At 41.3% G+C, this 18,913-nt stretch overlaps 1 protein-coding gene and 1 long non-coding RNA gene across 10 annotated transcripts in view; one reads left to right on the top strand and one right to left on the bottom strand.

Annotated features, from left to right (window-relative positions):
• LOC115096417 overlaps positions 1-6,046 on the bottom strand; it is a 50,368-nt gene extending 44,322 nt beyond the window's left edge. The window contains exons 1-2 of one of the 3 annotated variants that reach the window (XR_003858065.1): positions 5,708-6,046; positions 4,848-4,992 (exon numbers count right to left, since the gene is read on the bottom strand). This is a non-coding gene — a long non-coding RNA (uncharacterized LOC115096417). The remainder of the gene's footprint in view (positions 1-4,847; positions 4,993-5,707) is intronic. The other 2 variants (XR_003858064.1, XR_003858066.1) reach the window with 2 other exon arrangements.
• A 65-nt stretch (positions 6,047-6,111) lies between these two features.
• The window catches only part of GAPVD1 (GTPase activating protein and VPS9 domains 1), a 223,688-nt gene continuing 210,886 nt past the window's right edge, over positions 6,112-18,913 (top strand). For 4 of the 7 annotated variants that reach the window (XM_029610986.1, XM_029610985.1, XM_029610984.1 and 1 more), the window contains exons 1-2: positions 6,117-6,254; positions 7,646-7,869. The gene's annotated coding sequence lies outside the window, so the exon portion shown is untranslated. Of the gene's footprint in view, positions 6,255-7,645; positions 7,870-18,913 lie in introns of all 7 variants that reach the window. The other 3 variants (XM_029610989.1, XM_029610988.1, XM_029610983.1) reach the window with 3 other exon arrangements.

Raw genomic sequence — 18,913 nt, 5'->3', positions numbered from 1 at the left:
AGAGGTTAGAGAGGAGATGCGAGAGGGAGCAGGATCAGAGCGCAGTACAGACACCTTCTTCTTTCCTTCCGCTCTCCTCCTTCTCCCAAACTTCTATTCCCCAGATCCTAAAACTCCATTCCTTCCTCTCCCTTCTCTCCAGATCCTGGAACCCACCCAATATATCATTTTCCTTCTCCCCTTTCTCAATCCCAGAACCTTCCTCTCCCTTCCCCTCCTTTTATTCCATCCCTGATTTTCCCTTTTTCCACAATCTTCCCCATCCCAACCTTTCTACCTCTCCCCCCTATCCTTTCACTTTGACTTCACCCCATTCCTAGTCCTCCTCCATGAGATCTTGCCCTTTACTGATACTTAAAATCCCTTTTTCTCACTGTGGGATAGCTGAGTAATTTTCTTAGGCTGGAGGCATAGACACACAGACTCCAGCCTTTCTTCCTCGCACTGTTCTCCCTGACACTATTCAATGCACAATCCCTCACTAAGAAATCACTGATCCTAAACAACTAATCTCTTAGACTCAAAACCGGACATCTGCGCCATAACAGAAACTTGGCTTAAACCAACAGATACAGCATTAATAAATCAATTCCCCACACAGCTTTACGACTTCTTCTCCCTCCCCCAACATAAGAAAAGGGGTGGGGGCATTTTTCTAGCAGCCAAAAGAGAAACTGAGATTCCCCAAACTCCCCAACAAAATCGGTCCGCAAAACTAGAAATTGGCCTCTTCAAAACAGATGAACTCCAAATCCTCCTTGTTTACACCCCGCTGGGACTTCTTGAATCTGATCCCTCTCCCATCATAGAATTCATAGCAAAACACATGAATCTGGACTCCCCTGCTATAATCCTTGGAGATTTCAACCTTCATGTCGACAACACTACACTCACAACCAACTGTGAGGCCTTTCTCTCCACCCTCTCAGCTATGGGCTTCAAACAGATCATTACTAAGCCTACCCACAAAGCTGGCCACACTCTGGACCTTATCTTCATAAACTCTGGCATCAAGCACTCATCCCCCCCTTTATGCACACAGGTCCCTTGGTCGGATCATGCATTAATATCTGCCACCTTCAATATGACAGAATCCCGTAACACACCCCCCATTCAATCCTCTTTCCTCTACAGAAGATCCTGCTCTTCAGATGACCTCAGCAACCACCTGGCTAAAGAACTCCCGCGCATAGACCTCTCAAATCCTAATTCAGCCCTCCTATCCTGGAGCAGCATCACAGAGACTATGCCCTCTAGAAACAAAAAAAAACTTAACCTCAACTCCCTTAAAAGACAACCGTGGTTCACCAAACAACTCCGAAAACTCAAACAAAGCCTCAGACAAAAAGAGAGCAAATCGCGCAAATCCCCGTGCCCCAGCACACTATCCACCTACAAACGCGCTCTCCACCACTATGGGAGCTCTACCTTGAGATCAAAAAAGGATTTCTAAGCTCACAAGATTCAAGACCTTATCTACGATGCTAAAGCACTATTTTCTTATGTATCCGAACTAACACAAGCTAACGCACCAGCTATCCCTAACGACCAAGCTCAATCCAAAGCTGAAGAACTGGCTCTCTTCTTCCAAAGCAAAATCTCCAACCTCCTAACATGCTTGCCCCCTAGCCCCACCTCTCCTACTAGCTCTTATCATCTACTAGACAAAAGAATCTCACTTGAATCATTTGAACCCACCACTACTTTAGAGATCCAATCGCTACTAAAGAAAATGAAACCTACCTCCCATCCCTTCGACCAAATCCCAGCTAAACTTCTCCTGCTAATACCTGACACCATTTCCAAACCCTTGGCTGATATCATAAACTGTTCACTATCTTGGGGAATGTTTCCAGACGACCTTAAACTGGCCTCTCTTAAGCCTCTCCTAAATAAACCAAATTTGGAGCCAAAAGATCCCAATAACTTCCGCCCTATTTCCAATCTTCCTTTTATAGCCAAGATTATGGAAAAATTTGTCAACTCGCAACTTTCCGATTAAGATCACAAATACTGTACCCCACCCAATATGGGTTCCACAAGGCTTTAAGCACCGAAACCCTACTCATATCTCTGACACACCACCTCATCATGGGCCTGGACAAAAGACAATCCTTTTTACTGATTCTACTTGACCTTTAGGCGGCTTTTGATACTGTAAACCATTCCATCCTCCTCAACCAGCTGTCGGACGTTGGAATAACAGGAACTGCATTTACATGGTTCAAAACATTCCTCAGTAACAGAAGTTACAAGGTCAGAATCAACAATAAAGAATCCCCCTGATACAACTCCTCACTAGGAGTTCCTCAAGGCTCCTCCCTATCCCCCACTCTTTTCAACATTTACCTTCTTCCACTATGCCAGCTGTTAACCAACCTTAAACTAAAACACTTCCTATATGCCGACGATGTGCAAATTTTGATCCCCAAAGAATCCATTACCAAAACACTCGAGCATTGGGAAAATTGCCTCTGAGAGATTAACCGTCTCCTCGCTAGTGTAAACCTAATACTAAATTCAGCTAAGACTGAACTCCTCCTCATCTCCCCGGAAAACAGTAATACCACACAAAGTGCACCATCTAATATATTCGTCACCCAAGCGAGAGACCTAGGAGTATTAATAGACAACCGCCTGAACTTAAAAACATTCATCAACCACACAACCAAAGACTGCTTTTACAAACTGCAGGTACTAAAAAGATTTATTTATTTAAAAACTCTTCTATACCATCGTTAAGTTGGAGAACCATCACAACGGTTTACATATAGGCACGATAACAACTATGGGTGGTATAGGTTACAACTTGAAAATGTGCCATCCTAGTTCGGTAACAATAAAGTGCAATAAGCTATATGTTTAAGTAAGCTAATCAGTTTGGTATGACAATTTATCAACGGTACAAAATTAACATTACTGTGAGTTTGTTCGGTGCGTCCATCTTAATCAATTGTTTTTCTCCTTCACTTTGTCTTTATCGAAAGCTTGTTTATAGAGCCAGGTTTTCAGGTTAGATTTAAAGATTTTCAGATTTCTCTGGAGCCTTAATTCGAGAGGCATGGTGTTCCATAGTACGGGGCCAGCCAGTGACAGTGCTCTTTCCCTAACTTGAGTGAGCCGGGCTGATTTGACTGAGGGGACAGTAAGTAGAGCCTTATTCGCAGATCTTAGGTTTCTGTGAGGGATATGTACGCGCAGTGCTGTGTTAAGCCAGTCGGCTTTTTCCTCATGTATTAGCTTATGAATTATACATAGAACTTTGTATTGTATTCTTTGTTCGATTGGGAGTCAATGTAGTTCAGCAAGTGTTCCAGTTATGTGGTCCCTTCTTTTTTTGCCAGTTAAAATTCTTGCAGCAGAGTTTTGTAGTATTTGCAGCGGCCTAAGTGTAGATTGTGGTTGCCCTAGTAATAGTGCATTACAATAGTCTGTGCTTGCGAATATCAGTGCCTGTAGGATTGTGCGGAAGTTGTTTAGTGTTAAGAGGGGTTTCAGTCTTCTAAGAGTCATTAGTTTACCATATCCTTCTTTTATTTTCTGAGATATGTGCTGTTTCATGCATAGCTCAGGGCCCACTATAACCCCAAGATTCCGTACTTTTCTTGCTAGTTCCACGTCTTGCATATTTTTTATTTTGATTGTAGTTTGTGTTGGGCGAGTGTTTTTTCGTTCGAGGTGTAAGAATTCAGTTTTGTCGATGTTTATTACTAATTCCATCTGATTTGGGAGCTGTTTGATTATTTCAAGGTACATGTTAGCTATTGCATTGTTTCCTCGATGGAGTTTACTATGGGTAACAGTAGTTGAATAACGTCTGCATATAAGTAATGTGTGATTCCTAGTCCTGCTAGAAGGTGACAGATTGGCAGTAGGTAAATGTTGAAGAGTGTTGCGGACAGGGCTGATCAATGTGGGACACCTGTTAATTTAATTTTGTCTGAAAGTGTATTTTTGATTTGTGCTTGGAAGTATCTGTTGTTTAGATATGATTCAAACCAGTTTAATGTTTTGTTAATGAGTCCACTCCTTCACTTTCAAGACTTCAAAACTGTCCTCCAAGCCATAATTTTCTCCAAGATAGACTATTGTAACTCTACCTTGCTAGGTCTCCCTTCCTCCTCCATCAAACCTCTTCAGATGCTCCAAAACGTGACAGCCAGAATCCTGACAAACACTAGAAGAAGAGACCACATCTCTCCCATCCTTAAAAATTTACACTGGCTGCCAATACATTTCAGAATTCTTCACAAGTCCATTACCATCATCCATAAATCCATCCATAATCAAGCCCCTCTTAATCTTCAAATCCCGCTCAGACATACCTCCTCCAGACCCATCAGAGAAGCCTACAGAGGATCACTGCATGTCCCCCAAACCAAATCTACACATCACCTAGCATTCAGAGACCGGGCCTTCTCTACAGCGGGACCTTCTATATGGAATGCCATCCCCCTGATCTCAGACAGGAACCATGCTTACTAACATTCAGAAAAAGGCTTAAGACTTGGCTGTTTAAACAAGTCTTTCCCGAACCTAACTGAAGCTCTGCAATAACTATTGATCGACTTTCAGCACAATGTAAATAATTGCTCATCCTACTGTTAAGTTACTCTAGCTTTGTCTTCTTCTTCTTCCCCGAGTTCTAGCACCCTTGTTTTATTGTAACTTTTTTGCTCCTCTTCACTTGTTTAATGTTCAAGACCTTTTACACCCCCTATTAACTGTAAACCAGCATAATGTGATTGTATCATGAATGCCGATATAGAAAAGCTCTAAATAAATAAATAAATAAATAAATAAATAAAATTTACATCAATCAGCATACATAATAGCAGACTGCTTACCTTCCAGTAGTGTACTCTCACCATTATCTTCTGCCAGAGAGGATTCAGGAACTGGCTTCTCCTGGAGATATTGGGGCCTCCGCTTCTTATCCTGACCAGCAAGATCCTGCCCCCAAAGCTCCTCTCCCTCTGTGGGGTTTAATGCCTGGTCCCAAACAAAGTTAAAAGAACATAAGAAATTGCCATGCTGGGTCAGACCAAGGGTCCATCAAGCCCAGCATCCTGTTTCCAACAGAGGCCAAACCAGGCCACAAGAACCTGGCAATTATCCAAACACCAAGAAGATCCCATGCTGCTGCTGCAAATAATTCCCTAAGTAAACTTGATTAATAGCAGTTAATGGACTTCTCTTCCAAGAACTTACCCAAACCTTTTTTGAACCCAGCTACACTATGTTACACCCGTCGGTCGCAGATGGCTGCGACCACTAATGCTCACCTCTTTCTTTGCCGCCTTGTCAGTATTGGGGAGAACGGGGGGGGGGGGGGGGGCACTCCTTTACACTCACTCAATAAAAAAGTTATATAGACACAAGCAAGGTTGGAAAATTACTTAATTTTTATAACAAAACATAAAAGATAGCAATGTTTACCAATGTGCTTCAGAATTCCCCAATTTTTGCCACTGCATCTACCTTTAAACTGCCACAGCAAACTGTGGGGCTATACCTGTCTAAGATTACTGGAGAGTTGGGGGATGGGAGGGGGCAGCAGCAACAGTGCCTAGGAGTGGCAAAATCCTAAATCTGTCTCTGATGTAATGGGGTAAATCCTCGACTTCATCAACTGTTTGGTAATTGTAAGTCATAGTAGTCTTTTCCAATTTACTATACATAAAGTATTTTTGAATAAATTACTTACAAACTTGATAAAGTGAAAAAAAAAAGATTATGATCGTTTCCAACATATCCTCGCTTACATGGAAGTTTTATTCCTAGAGTCTGCGCAAAACATTCCCAGACCACTCCAGGAAGGGAGAAATAATAGCAAATAGCAAACAGCAACAGTAGATCAACCTCCAGCCACATAAACCCCAGACTGAAAAAAAGACAGCAGCTGCGTCATTAACAAGAACCCCTGGAGAGAAAAAGCCGAAAAAACCCCCCCAACACATGGCCGCATGGACTTCCGTTACTGTAGGTGATCCATCCCCTCCTTGACTCTCTTGCACTCGCCCCCATCCTCCTGCGGCCGAACACTACGTCTCCCAGCAGCTACAACGCTGCGCTAAGTGATTCACGCAGGCGTAGGAGGCGGGGCCTGGTTCGGTTTGGCCGTGAGTCGCCGCTCAGGTTCTTCGGTAGTGAGGCAGGCTGAGTACCGGGGAGTTGGGCAGCGGGATCGGCGGGTGGGTGCCTGCCTCCCTCCCTTCTTGAGGCAGAGTCAAGATTACAGGAACGTCTTTACGGTAAGTTTGCAGAGCGGCTCAGGGAGGCCCCTTTTCTTCCTGGTCGAGTGTGCGCTCGCTGGCTGGCTGGTGGAGGGGGGGTTGGGTTTCCTCGTCCGCCTAGTTGAGAGGAAGGCCCCTCTACTGGCGCGCTGCTGATTTTGCTGGCCGGGCCTAGTTTCTCCGCAAAATCACGGAGGCTACAGTGAAAGAACACCCCCCCCCCCCCTTTTTATTCGTCTCCTGGGAGAAGCAGGCCTTGCTCCCCGGGCTCTTCGCAGTATGTCAGTGATACTCCTTGCCCTGAAGAAGTTCATTTCCTGTTTCTCATTTTTGTACCTGGGGAAATGTTACATATAAAGTTTATATTTGGGAGGAAGTTAATTTGCGATTGCATTTCTTAAACTGTTGAGCCTTTTGATTCTGTTTTCAAGGGAGAACCTTCGGGGCCTTTTGGATTTTATGCTGCTCTTGGCTTTAATGATTGCGTGAGGGTTTTACTGCAGGGATCTGGTGTAGCATACGTACATAAGAACATAAGAAATTGCCATGCTGGGTCAGACCAAGGGTCCATCAAGCCCAGCATCCTGTTTCCAACAGAGGCCAAAACCAGGCCACAAGAACCTGGCAATTACCCAAACACCAAGAAGAACCCATGCTACTGCTGCAATTAATAGCAGTGGCTATTCCCTAAGTATAATTGATTAAAAGCCATTAATGGACTTCTCCTCCAAGAACTTATCCAAACCTTTTTTTAAACCCAGCTACACTAACTGCACTAACCACATCCTCTGGCAACAAATTCCAGAGCTTAATTGTGCATTGAGTGAAAAAGAATTTTCTCTGATTAGTCTTAAATGTGCTACTTGCTAACTTCATGGAATGCCCCCTAGTCCTTCTATTATTCGAAAGTGTAAATAACCGAGTCACATCTACTCGTTCAAGACCTCTCATGATCTTAAAACACATTTTAGTTTATTAATATTCTTAGGGTTTTTGTAAGGTTATTTGTTGCAACTTGGTTGTGTTTTTATGTTTTAAAGTAATTGGTTGAAGCATTGGCGATGCTGTTAATTATATTAGAACATTTTATATAATGCATCAAAATAAAATAATTAGGGTATTTCTTAGTCGTTTATTTAAATTGCAAGAAAACTGGTGATTTTGGTACCCAGTTGGTGATGAAAATAATTAAGTATAGGCTGAGAAGTAAAGTTTTATTGTAGTTCAAGTATAGTTTTTGTTTTAGGGAAATAGGTTTAGAAGCATCCTCCTTTTAGGAGGGCAAATATCACTTTTCTGAGAAAAGTATATGTGTATTTTTTTAAGTCCTATTTCCTTCTTATTTATTTTGGAGGGTTTGCACACTTACAAGATAGCTTAATTTCCACATTCCGTACTTCTGTTTTCAGCTTTTCCCACATCAATTATACACAGGGAGCTGAGTAATACTAATCCAAGCCACAAGACAAGAAGAAGAACTTGGCATAGAATGTCTTTGTGATGTGTAAAAGTAGTATTTTGCAAGCTATAATCTGTGAAAATGATAAAGAAGAAATTGAAATAGCAACGAAAGAGATCTGAATACAAAACCAGCAATCCAGCCAGCAAATGTCAATTGGTTGTCTCTATTGAGGTAAGCAAGGAAAAGAGCAAGTAGAGTTAATATACATTGTAACTTTTTACACACAGGATCATTTACACATCAAGAGAAGAAACTCAAAACCTTTACAGTGAAAGTATTCTATTAAAAGACGTAATACTACATTATAAATCCAAAGTCAGGCAGTGCTGAAAGAAATATGCAGGAACTAGAAAAGATGATACATCAAGCACTTTTACTGTTCTCTTATCTTCTGTCCTTGCTGACAACTTTTCAAGTTCAGCTTTTGACAAATCAGCAGTTAAATAATGGAACAGATTCTCATTTTGGTGTTTTATATTTCTTGGAATACATTTTTTGATATCAAAGTGTTTGTAATCTGGTCATTACAATGTTTTTAATTCTTAACATCCTTTAAGAAATATAAGTACGGGTATCAGCAAGAATAAGAAACATAATACTATCCTTGTATAGGAACCTGTGAAACCCCCATCTTATGAGGTATGTTGCTTCTGGAAGTCATGCCTTCATAATGGACATCAAGAAGATGAAAGCAGTTCAGAGAAAAGTTACAAAATGATATGGGGCCTGCAACATACACTCCACAATGAAAGACCTGAGACCCTCAAATGCACTCACAGGGGAAAAGAGAGAGAAGTGGGTGGTACAATAGAAACATGCAAGTATTGAATAAACTTCAATAGATTATAGCAATTGGGTTAGGCAGATTTTTGATGGCTGAGTTCTGTTAGCAAGGAGAAAACAAGGTCTGATAAAGGAAACATAATAACCTAGTGACTCTGTGCAAGCCATAGATTAGGTGAGTTGGTATCAATAGGCTATAACTCCCCAAAAACAATTGAATTGGTGCCAGCAGGTTGGTGGTGGCTGGGTACCATCCAACAACGGCATGGGAAATTGGAGGCTGGATGTTCAGTTAACAGCCTCACAAGTTTTGGCAGCTAGATTATTACAAAGTTTGGTGGTCAAAGAGGGTGGGGTAGGGGCTGGGAATTGAATGTACGTATGTACTGTATTTTTCTCTCCATAAGATGCACCTGACCATAAGACGCACCTAGGATTCAGAGGGGGAAAATTAAAAAAAAAAAAAAAAAATGTGTGTGCTAAACCAGCTCTGCCCCCGGGCGTCTGTGTGTCTTATGGAGCAAATTAGGGGAGTGCATAACATTTTTTTTGTCCCCATTTTGTTTTCGGGCCTGGGGAGGGCTATTTCGGTCCACTCCCCAGATCAGAAAACATTCTTATCTTTCTCTTTCTGTGGGAACACCCCCCCCCCCCAAATAAAAAACCAAACCCTGATCCCAACCCTTTAAATTAATTAACAATCCCTCACCCCCCACCCCAAGACCTGCCAAGAGTCCCTGGTGGTCCAGCGGGGGTCCGGGAGCAATCTCCTGCACTTGGGCCGTCGGCTGCCAGTAATCAAAATGGCGCCGACGGCCCTTTGCCCTTACTATGTCACAGGGGCCGACCAATGGCACCGGTAACCCCTGTGACATAGTAAGGGCAAAGGGCCGTCGGCGCCATTTTGATTACTGGCAGCCGACGGCCCAAGTGCAGGAGATCGCTCCCGGACCCCCTCTGGACCACCAGGGACTCTTGGCAGGTCTTGGGGTCAGGAGGGTGGGGGATTGTAGTTAGATTTTTAGTTGGGTTTTTTTTTTTTTTTTTAAATAATTGCACCATAAGACGCACAGACATTTTCCCCCCACTTTTGAGGGGAAAAAAGTGCATCTTATGGAGCGAAAAATACGGTATGTAGTTTTGTTTTAGTTTTGTGTGTGTGTTTTACCATTTTATGAATGTTTTATTGTGCATCGCTTTGGCCTTTTTGTGTGAAGCGATTAATACATTTCATGAAATGAAATAAGTTTGGGGTGCTTGTAAATGTGTCTACCCAGGCTAATAGAAAACCCATGAAGGCAGCAAAAGACCGTATGGCCCATCTAGTCTGCTTAACCATCCAACTAATGTGGCTGTACAATTCCCATTACTCCCTCAGAGATCATCTGTGTTTTTCCCATACTTTCTTGAATGCAGGTACTGGTTTTTTTTTTCCACCACTTCCAGTGGGAGGCTTTTACATGCATCCATTACCTTCTCTGTAAAGAAATATTTCCTAAGATTACTCCAGAATCTATTCCCTTTCATCCTCATCCTATGAGCTCTCATGCTAGAGCCTCCTTTTCTTAGCGGCCTGCTTCCTCTGCATGGAAACCTTGGAGATATTTAAATGTATCATATCTCACTTTTCCTCTAGAGTAAACAGGATTAGATCTTTAAGTCTGTTCCTACATGCTTTTAGAAGGAGACTACTGACCCATTTTAGTAGCCACCATCTGGACAGACTCCAAATGGTTTATAACCTTTTGAAGGTACAGTCACCAAAATTGTACAGAATATTCCAAATAGTCTCAACAGAGACCTATACAGGGGCAATATCACTTCCCTTTTTCTGCTGACCATGCCTCCCCCATGCAGCCAATCATCTGTTTGGCCACCTTAAGATCATCAGATATAATCACCCCCAGATCCCACTCTGCTTTTGTGCTTAAGAGGAGAATTTCACCCAAATATTGTACCTCTCTTGGGTTTAAATGCATAACGTTTCCTTTTATTTTTTTAGCATTAAATCCTAGCTGCCAAATCCTAGATTATGCATAAAGCTTTTTTAGATCCCTCCTCATATTTTGTTAACCGATGAGATGTTCCCAACGTGCGTCTGTATATAAAAGCTGTTAAATAAATAAATATTTTCTACATGTTCCTGGTTGCAGATTTTCGTATCATCTGCAGAAAGAGCAGCCTTTCCCAATAATCCTTCCACAATATGGTTGATGAAATTGTTGAAAAGAACCAATCCAAGCACTGATTCCTGAGGCACACTGGTAATAACATCCATCTCATTGGTATGAACTCCATTTACACACTGCCCTTTGTCATCTCCTACTTGGCCAGTTTCAAACCCAAGCAGTCAGTCCAGGGTCCATACCAAGAGCACTCAGTTTATTTATAAGTCATCTATGTGGAGCTGTGTCAAAGGCCTTACTAAAATCCAACTACACTACAGTCAACATGCTCCCTTGATCCAACAATCTGATCACTCAATAAAAGAAGTTAGATTCATCTGACAAGATCTACCTCTGGTAAAACCATGCTGTCTCAGGTCTCCCACTCCATTGGGTACAAGAAACTACTTTATCCTCTGTTTTAGCAGCAATTCCATTAACCTGCTTTCTACAGAGGTCAGACTAATCTGACTGTAGTTCCTGGCCTCTTCTACTTTTATGAATATGAGAGCCACATCCGCCCATCTTCAATTCTCTGGAACTGTTCCCGATTTCTAAAGAAGCTTTGAAAAGGTCAACCAGCGGAGCTGCCAGAACTTCTATAATTCTTAGTATCTTTGCATGTATCTCATCAGGCCCCATCACCTTATCTACTATAAGTTTAGTTAGCTCCTCATGAACACACTTTCCTGAAAATAGATTGAAGTCTGCCTCACATCCAGTCTCATTTGTGTTTGTTTTATGCGGTCCTGCTCTTGGCCCTTTCATGATGAAAATAGAACAGAGATTTTTTTTTTAAGATATGTTAATGATAGGAGGTGCAGAAGTGGCATTGTGAGACTTAGAGCTCAAGGGGAGGTATATCTAAAAGCTGATGAGGAAAAAATGGAATTGCTTAACAAATAGACTTATTCCTCCGTTTTTACCGTATTTGCTGTTTTTTCTTCCATTTGAGTTTTTGCATTCCTGACTACTTTTCCAGCTTCTCTTAACTTTTCCAGATATTGTCACCTGTCTTCCTTTCTGCAATCTATTGTAGTTTATGAACACTAACCTTTTCTCCCTTTAGAAAACATAGCAGCTGCTTTTTCCTTTCATTTACTTTTCTAACCCAAAAATTAGTTGCCCTTATATTATTTCCTTTTAGTTTTGCCCACTGCTCTTCTGCTACTTCTAGATTTTCTCATCCAGTTGATGACTTCTTGAGGTACTTTCGCATTTTAACAGTTAGTTTTCCTAACATCTAGAGCCCTCACATTTGAATGAACTTTCATCTCCTTCGCTCTAATACTGAATCGCACCATCCAATGATCACTGCTTCCCAGATGATTGTCCACTTCAGCATCAGGGATACTGTCACTGTGGTAAGCATGAGGTCCAGTATTGCCCCCTCCCATGTGGGTTATGTTACTAATTGACAGAATAATTCTTCCTGCAAAAAAATGACTTGTATAAGGAATGATATCCTATAAGCACTTGTTTCGATGGCTGGCAACTGGAATATATCCTTGAAGGGTGGACACAAATAACTGGGCAGAGTAGATAGGCCAGTTGGTCTTTATCTGCCCTCATCTGATATGTAACGTAGCTATCTATCTATACTCCCACACACATGTAGTCTATGTTCAGAGGCATTTATCCAGATAACTCACAAATTATCTGGCTAAATGCTGACTTTTTAGCCAGAAAAGGGAGGGAAATATTCACATTTAGCCAGATAACTTAGGGGTGTTCCAGGCTGTTTCTGGGAGGAGTTAGGTTAGCTGCTAAGTTATCCAGTTAGCTCTAGTCATTCCATAGAGCTGTCCTAAAGTTAGCTAGATAAATTTATCTGGCTGTCTTTAAGATAACAGTCTGTATTCAGTAATGCGGTTGCACTACTACATATATCTTCTAAGTTAGCTGGATAAGTTTATCTGGATAACTTTGCAGTCCAGCCAGTGACTGAATATGGACCTCACATAAATTTAGGACCTTATTCTAAAATGATACTTTCCCAGACTGAGGTGGTGACAGGGTGCACTACCTGCAGGTGTAACGACATATTTGGCTAAGAGTACATTACTGTTAAAGGGGGGGTTTTTTTTTTGTAAAATCTAGTTGTCAGTCCTTTTCAATAATCTATTTCCTAAAATTTTTAACCTTATAGAAGATGGAAAGATCTAAATGTTTGCATGTAATAATTAGTATCAGAGCTAAGCTTTCTTATTTATTAAGGACATTTTTAAATCAAGGGGAAAACGCTTGGCCAATTTACTGTCTTCAACACTTGTACATATGCCTGAGTAAGACGAGAACAAGACAAACTTGTTTTCTGCTGGGGTAGCTTGGTGCAGAGAAACCTCCCATTTTAATTGGGAGTAGTTTGTACATTAACTGGAGTAGCTTCAAAATCTTGCTCATGTCTAGCCTGTTCTGACTTGCTTCTTAAAACACTAATAAACCTTGGTAGCTTCTGAAGTACATGCTCCATTACACATTTCCCTATACTTTTTCTATTTTGATTTAATACTGCATATAAGAGTTTTGACCTATTTTGTCAGTGTTGCCACAGATAAAAAAACCAAAACATTGCCTTAGAGAAATTATGCAGACTGCATGTAGTTCTCTTGATTTTTCCTTCACCCCCCCTACCCCCTGGCAAGATCAGTTTCCAATATGAGGAAGGCAATTTTTCACAACAGTTTAACTTGGTAAACAGGCCTGTCTGCTAAAAGCACACGCCCGTACTTTTAGATAAGTCTGTGAGGAGTCGTTTCTGGAGGCATGTTTAGTGCAAGTACATATCTCATAGAAAAGTGGGGCACACAGATCTAACCTTGTTAATATTCAACTCAACATCCTTTAATATAAGTTGGCATCATATAAAATCCGCATGACTATGTCATGCCATTCTTGAATTTATATTTAAATACAATCTGCCAAGAATCTTTTGTCAAAAATAGTTTTTACTTCTTGAAAATACGTGAACAAATAAGTCTCTTGAGAGTAGTAAATGTAAATGTTTCATTCCTGCTTCGGGAAAAGGGCCAGTTTGGTCTTTACGGCAATGCAATAATTTACTGAGGCCCATGAAGCAGTCGTATGGCCGAAACAATGTTTGTCTTTTACTGGGGCAAAAGAAGCCTTTACACTTTGCTCCTCTTGGAGATAAATATTCTTTGAATATATTCATTCACACAGTTATTTTGGATATTGAGTTTTTTGTCAGTGGGACTTTTAAATAGCCCAGAAGTATTGAATATTAACAAGGTTAAATTTGTGTAACTCACTTTTCTGTGAAATGATTTGATTTTTTCATGTGGTATCTTGTTATTCCTGGTTTGTGTTGTAATTTAGTGCAAATACTTTAGTTAACATGCTTTGTGCTAATTTTCAAAGAGAAAGTAACCATTTTTTTTCTTTGAAAATTTGCTAAAAGTATGTTTGCTAAAAGAGCCCTTGTAGTTTAAAGTGCACGGGTTATTTGAAAATGTCAATTACACTACAGGTATATTTTGTACTAAGTATGTTGCCCTTATGTTTTCTAGATAATTTTTATAAGAAAGTGGACCATGTGCTTTCTGAGTTCCTCTGGAAAAAGAAAGCTCTTCATATTCCTCTGGAAATTTAAAAGGAGCAAAGAGAGAGGCAGAGTCAACTTCCCAACTTTTCTTTTGTATCACCATTCATGTACTGTATGTTGAGATAAGGTAGACTATAACTACAAACTTGGAGGGACAAGAGTAATCCTTGATGATTGGATGTGGAAAGAGAATTTTTCCCTGTATCCAATTCTAGGCATGGATTCTACTAAAATTCACCCGAGTGCCTAATAATTAGCATCCAGTGCCTGCTGCTGGCTCTGGAGAAGTTGCCAAGGAGATTCAAAGAGTAGCCGCTGCAAGCCACAGGTCTGGACTAGAAGAGAAGAACCTGGATTGCAAGAAAGGGCCTGCAGTGGGTTCCGGTCTGGAAAAGTCACTGCCTATGGTGGATCAGGGGTTACTCCAAAAATCAGAGGCTGGAGAGGGGAAGTGAAAAATATGAAAACAAAATGCAAAAAATGTCCAAAACTGAAACAAAGAAACAAAAAAGATGACATACAGAGCAAAAATTAATAAATAAATCTGAAGTATAGACAAAACCAGAAAAAAAGTAAAATGTTTAAAAATAAAAAAAGACAAAACAAAGATTACAAGGAAAATCTGTAATATAGTTGACTGTGCTGAAAATATCTTCTGGTGGCCAACAGTGATGACCAATGCTTCAGATACAAGATTATCACCACAATTGAGTTTCACAAAGGGTATAAGTAATCGGCACTTCCAAGCAGACAATGAATGCACAAAGCTGTAAACTTATCAAATTTACTGCAGCGGACCGTTTAATTTTACAAAATACAAAAATAATAAGCAACCCTAAAGATGAGCATTCATTTCTCTGGAAATCTTTAATTTTATGTTCACATTTTTATTGAACTCACAAGAATTTTTAAAGTTTCCATTAAATGAACCCAATGTTAACTTGCCTGTGGAGAGCATATTACCATATAGTGCAACACATTTTATCTTTTTTTTATTGTGCATTTCAGGTTGGGTGGAGAAAAAAGTCAGTAGCTTCCTTCTATTCCTTTTTGCTTCCAGCTTAGTCAGATCCAGGCCTGAGGTCTGTGCCATGAGCCTCTGTTTGCAACTATATAAGATCCCCTCCCAATTCTCACCTAGTGCAGTCATTGTAATGACCATTGTGGCCACGGGCTGTGCATCAGGGCTCCTTCCAGAGCCCTGCAGTGAGGGGCCCTGAATCTGGCTATTAAGTGTTGCCATTGCATAATGATTGGCACTCCCTCCCTCCTGCCAAAGATTGGGAATGTGTAACATAGCGCCAGCCATGGGGACAGTCCCACTCGCCCCACGATGCTGCACTTCCTGCATACAAGAGAGACCCCACCATCGTGCCTTCCTGGATGCCTCCCCCACTGCTGCACCTTCCTTAGGCATGACATCAGAACGGGCCAGGGATTTAAACCCAGCCCATGTCTACATCTGGTACCTCAGCAACAGGTCTCTTGTGAGCTTTTCCTGGAGTGTGCATAGGTTCTCCAGTCTTGCTCCTCGTTTTGCCTAGTCTCCAGTCCTGCTTATCGCCTCACCTTGCCTTGTCTTCTGCCCTGCTACTGGCATAGCCTCCTGCCTCCCGTCTTTCTCTCTTACTCAGACATCCTCTCGGACACTGATCTTGTCTTTGGATACTAACACTGCCTGATCTCTGCCTGCCCTGACCATCACTTGGATGCTGATGCATGTCTTCCGTCTGTCCTGACCTTGGCCTGGTTCTGATATCGCCTGACTGCTGTCCTTGGGACTCTCGCCCGCCGACCACAGACCCCAAGAGCTCATCCTGTGGGGAAAGAGACTGATAAAAGTGAAGCCTAGCTCTTGTCCCAGTCTGAGCAAGTCTGCCTACTGTCAATTGAGACCTAGCTGGTTCGCTATCCAGGCAGTGCCAATCTCGCCGTAGATCTCCGAGACAGAATGACAATGCATTCTATCTAATGAAACAAGGTTGCAATTGCAGCACCTGGGATATACAGAGATCTACAAAGTTTCCAGAAGTTTTCCAAGTCTATTATGTATTTTGGCTGCACCAGTTTCATATCTGTACAAAAATACTATATTATAACAAATGTATATCTCTAGGAAGAAACTATCCTTCCAGTTGTTGATGAGCATGATGGGAGCAATTGCTGGTCTGAGCTATTTTAGAAAATGGTGTTGACTGGCCTGGAGCTAGGGACTCTCCAGGCTGCAACTAGACCACAAGGGATGCCTTCTAATGTATTGGGGGGGGGGGGGGTTCAGGGATCCTGCCCCCCCCCAGACCACCAGGGTCTATTTTCTATATAAGGGGGAGGCCACTAGACACCAAGGATGCTATTCTATGGAAGGGAGGTGTACTTTACATGGTGGTGGGGTGGGTTTGAACTGCATTGCCCTTTAAGGCGAAGGGGCCACCATTGTAAAAAAAAATTTCTCCCCCCCTGTCCTTGATATTTTTCTCTTAGAAAAATACCACAAGAAAATTATCTCGGGGATTCCGCCATGATATTTTCTCATGAGATGAAATATCACGGCTTGATAAATGATCCCGTTAGTGCCTGACTTACTAAGCATTTTTCCCATAGACACAGAATGGGAGAAAATTCTTAGTAAATCAGATCTTTAGACGGTAACTTTAAAATGAATGCAAGCCCATATATTCTAGACTTTTATATTGTCCCCACAAGTGGGCATGCATTTTATCAAATGCATATGTGTGCACCTAATTTTAAACCGTTACAGGGGAATGTTGTTCATGTAGTTTCCTTTAGGACTTGATGGCTTTTACATGCTCAAGTGAGCACTTTTTATAAAATGCACGTGTGAAAGAAATTCCCAGTTTTAGCAATGTCTGCCAGTTTGCTCAGTCTATCTCTAGGTCATCCAGACCCCTGGTTCTTCAGCCTGCACACCCCTCAATTTACCCATACCCCTCACCCAGTCAGTTTTTGGCTGTAAAGAGTTTTTTTTATTCTGACTTACACCAGATAAAGAGCAGAAGTAAATATGCACAAGTAACAGCCCTATGCATGCTGCATTCACAGGTTATAAAATCGCAATTTATACTCATAAATATTGGCCCTGCCCCAAATCCACCCCTTTTGTACAATAGCAAAGTTATTCGTGCACTGGTACTTAATGCGTGTATATGCGAGGTTTATAAAACAGCAGTAGTGCTAATAAGCTCTACTTGCACACGCATTGTTTTAAAAAATCACATTTTAGATTATAAGCCCTTTGGGGTGGGACAATACCTCCTGTACCTGAATATAACTCACGTTTGAGCTCAGGTTTGGAAAGGCAAGTAATAATAAAAAGATCATTTTGAAAAGTAATGATTTGACTCTTAATGTGAAGGGAAGTTACTCGCTACCTCTAAACTAAATTGTAATTAGGAAAGTATTGACTTAGTCCAGGCCTGGATTTGTTAGTAGACAAGCTAGACCTATGCCAGGGGCAGCAAACTGGCTGAAGATTTGCTGCTTTTCAGCTGTGCTGAATCTCATTCTTCAGGGAACAGCCTCCTGTTTCCTGATCCAGCTCCTCCCCTCCAGGCAGCATGCAAGGAATAGGAGAGCTTGCCACAGACAGAGCAAAGGGGGATTATTTTGAGGAGATCATTGGAGGGTGGGAGGAGAGGCAGGGGGGGATATTTGGATGTGTGTGAGAGAGAGAAGGGATTGATGCTAAGTGTTTGTTATATTGGGTAGGATGTTAGAGAGGGAATACAAGGAGGAGCAGAATTGGAGCTCTTAACCCCACCTCACCCCACTACAATTCAATCCTCCCTCCCTTAATCTTGGATTCTATTCCCCAGATCCTGGAACCTTCCTTTCTACCTCTCCTTTCTCCCCAGATCCTGGAACCTACTCCCCCCCCCCCCCCCCCCCCTCTCTCTCTCCACTTCATCATTCCCGATTCCTAATCTTCCCTGTCCCTAGTCCTCTTTCCTTCTCAAACTTCTCCCCCTTCCTCTTCACCCCATTTCTGATCCCCATCTCTGAGGTCTCTGGGTACTGATACTTGAGATCCCATTTCTTCACCCAATAAAATAAATTATACTAATAGTGTAAAACTATTTTAATAATTTAATATAAAAAATTGAAATGTTTGCCAGTTTACATCAGAATTTTATAATCTACATCTGAGCTACCACAGGAAACTAGGGTACTGTGCCTTAGACCAGAGCTTCGTAACCTTTTTTATATCAAGGCATACTTGAAAGCTTGCTTGATCCTTGTGGTGCACCGAACCAAATTTTACAGTGTCATATTCATACCTGCTGGTCATTGGTCAGATGACTGTGAAAATGCCAGGAAACGTAATTTTAACTAAATTGAAGTCTAAAAATCCTAAAATATAATTGGACAAATTTAGAGAGGATGGTGATTGTAGCATCAATGGCAATGTATGCACATTTTGTGACATGGATAGTTATAATTTTTTTGGAGTTTAGTATGTAGTGCTTTTTTTTTTTTTTTTTGTATATATATATATGTATGTTAAATTTTTTGTTAAAGACCATCCATTACAAGCCATGAAAACAGAAGCAGCCTTGGTATGATAATCTTTGCTAGATTCAATGACGAACATGGTATTAAACATTACCCAACGCTTAGAAAAACATAATAATTGGTCTGAACAAATGGACTTAACAGCAGTGTCAGCCTTGTCCTCAAGCGTATC

The sequence above is a fragment of the Rhinatrema bivittatum genome, chromosome 8 (genome assembly GCF_901001135.1).
Source record: "Rhinatrema bivittatum chromosome 8, aRhiBiv1.1, whole genome shotgun sequence".
NCBI classification, from domain to species: domain Eukaryota; kingdom Metazoa; phylum Chordata; class Amphibia; order Gymnophiona; family Rhinatrematidae; genus Rhinatrema; species Rhinatrema bivittatum.
This window is presented reverse-complemented; position numbering and strand designations above follow the sequence as displayed.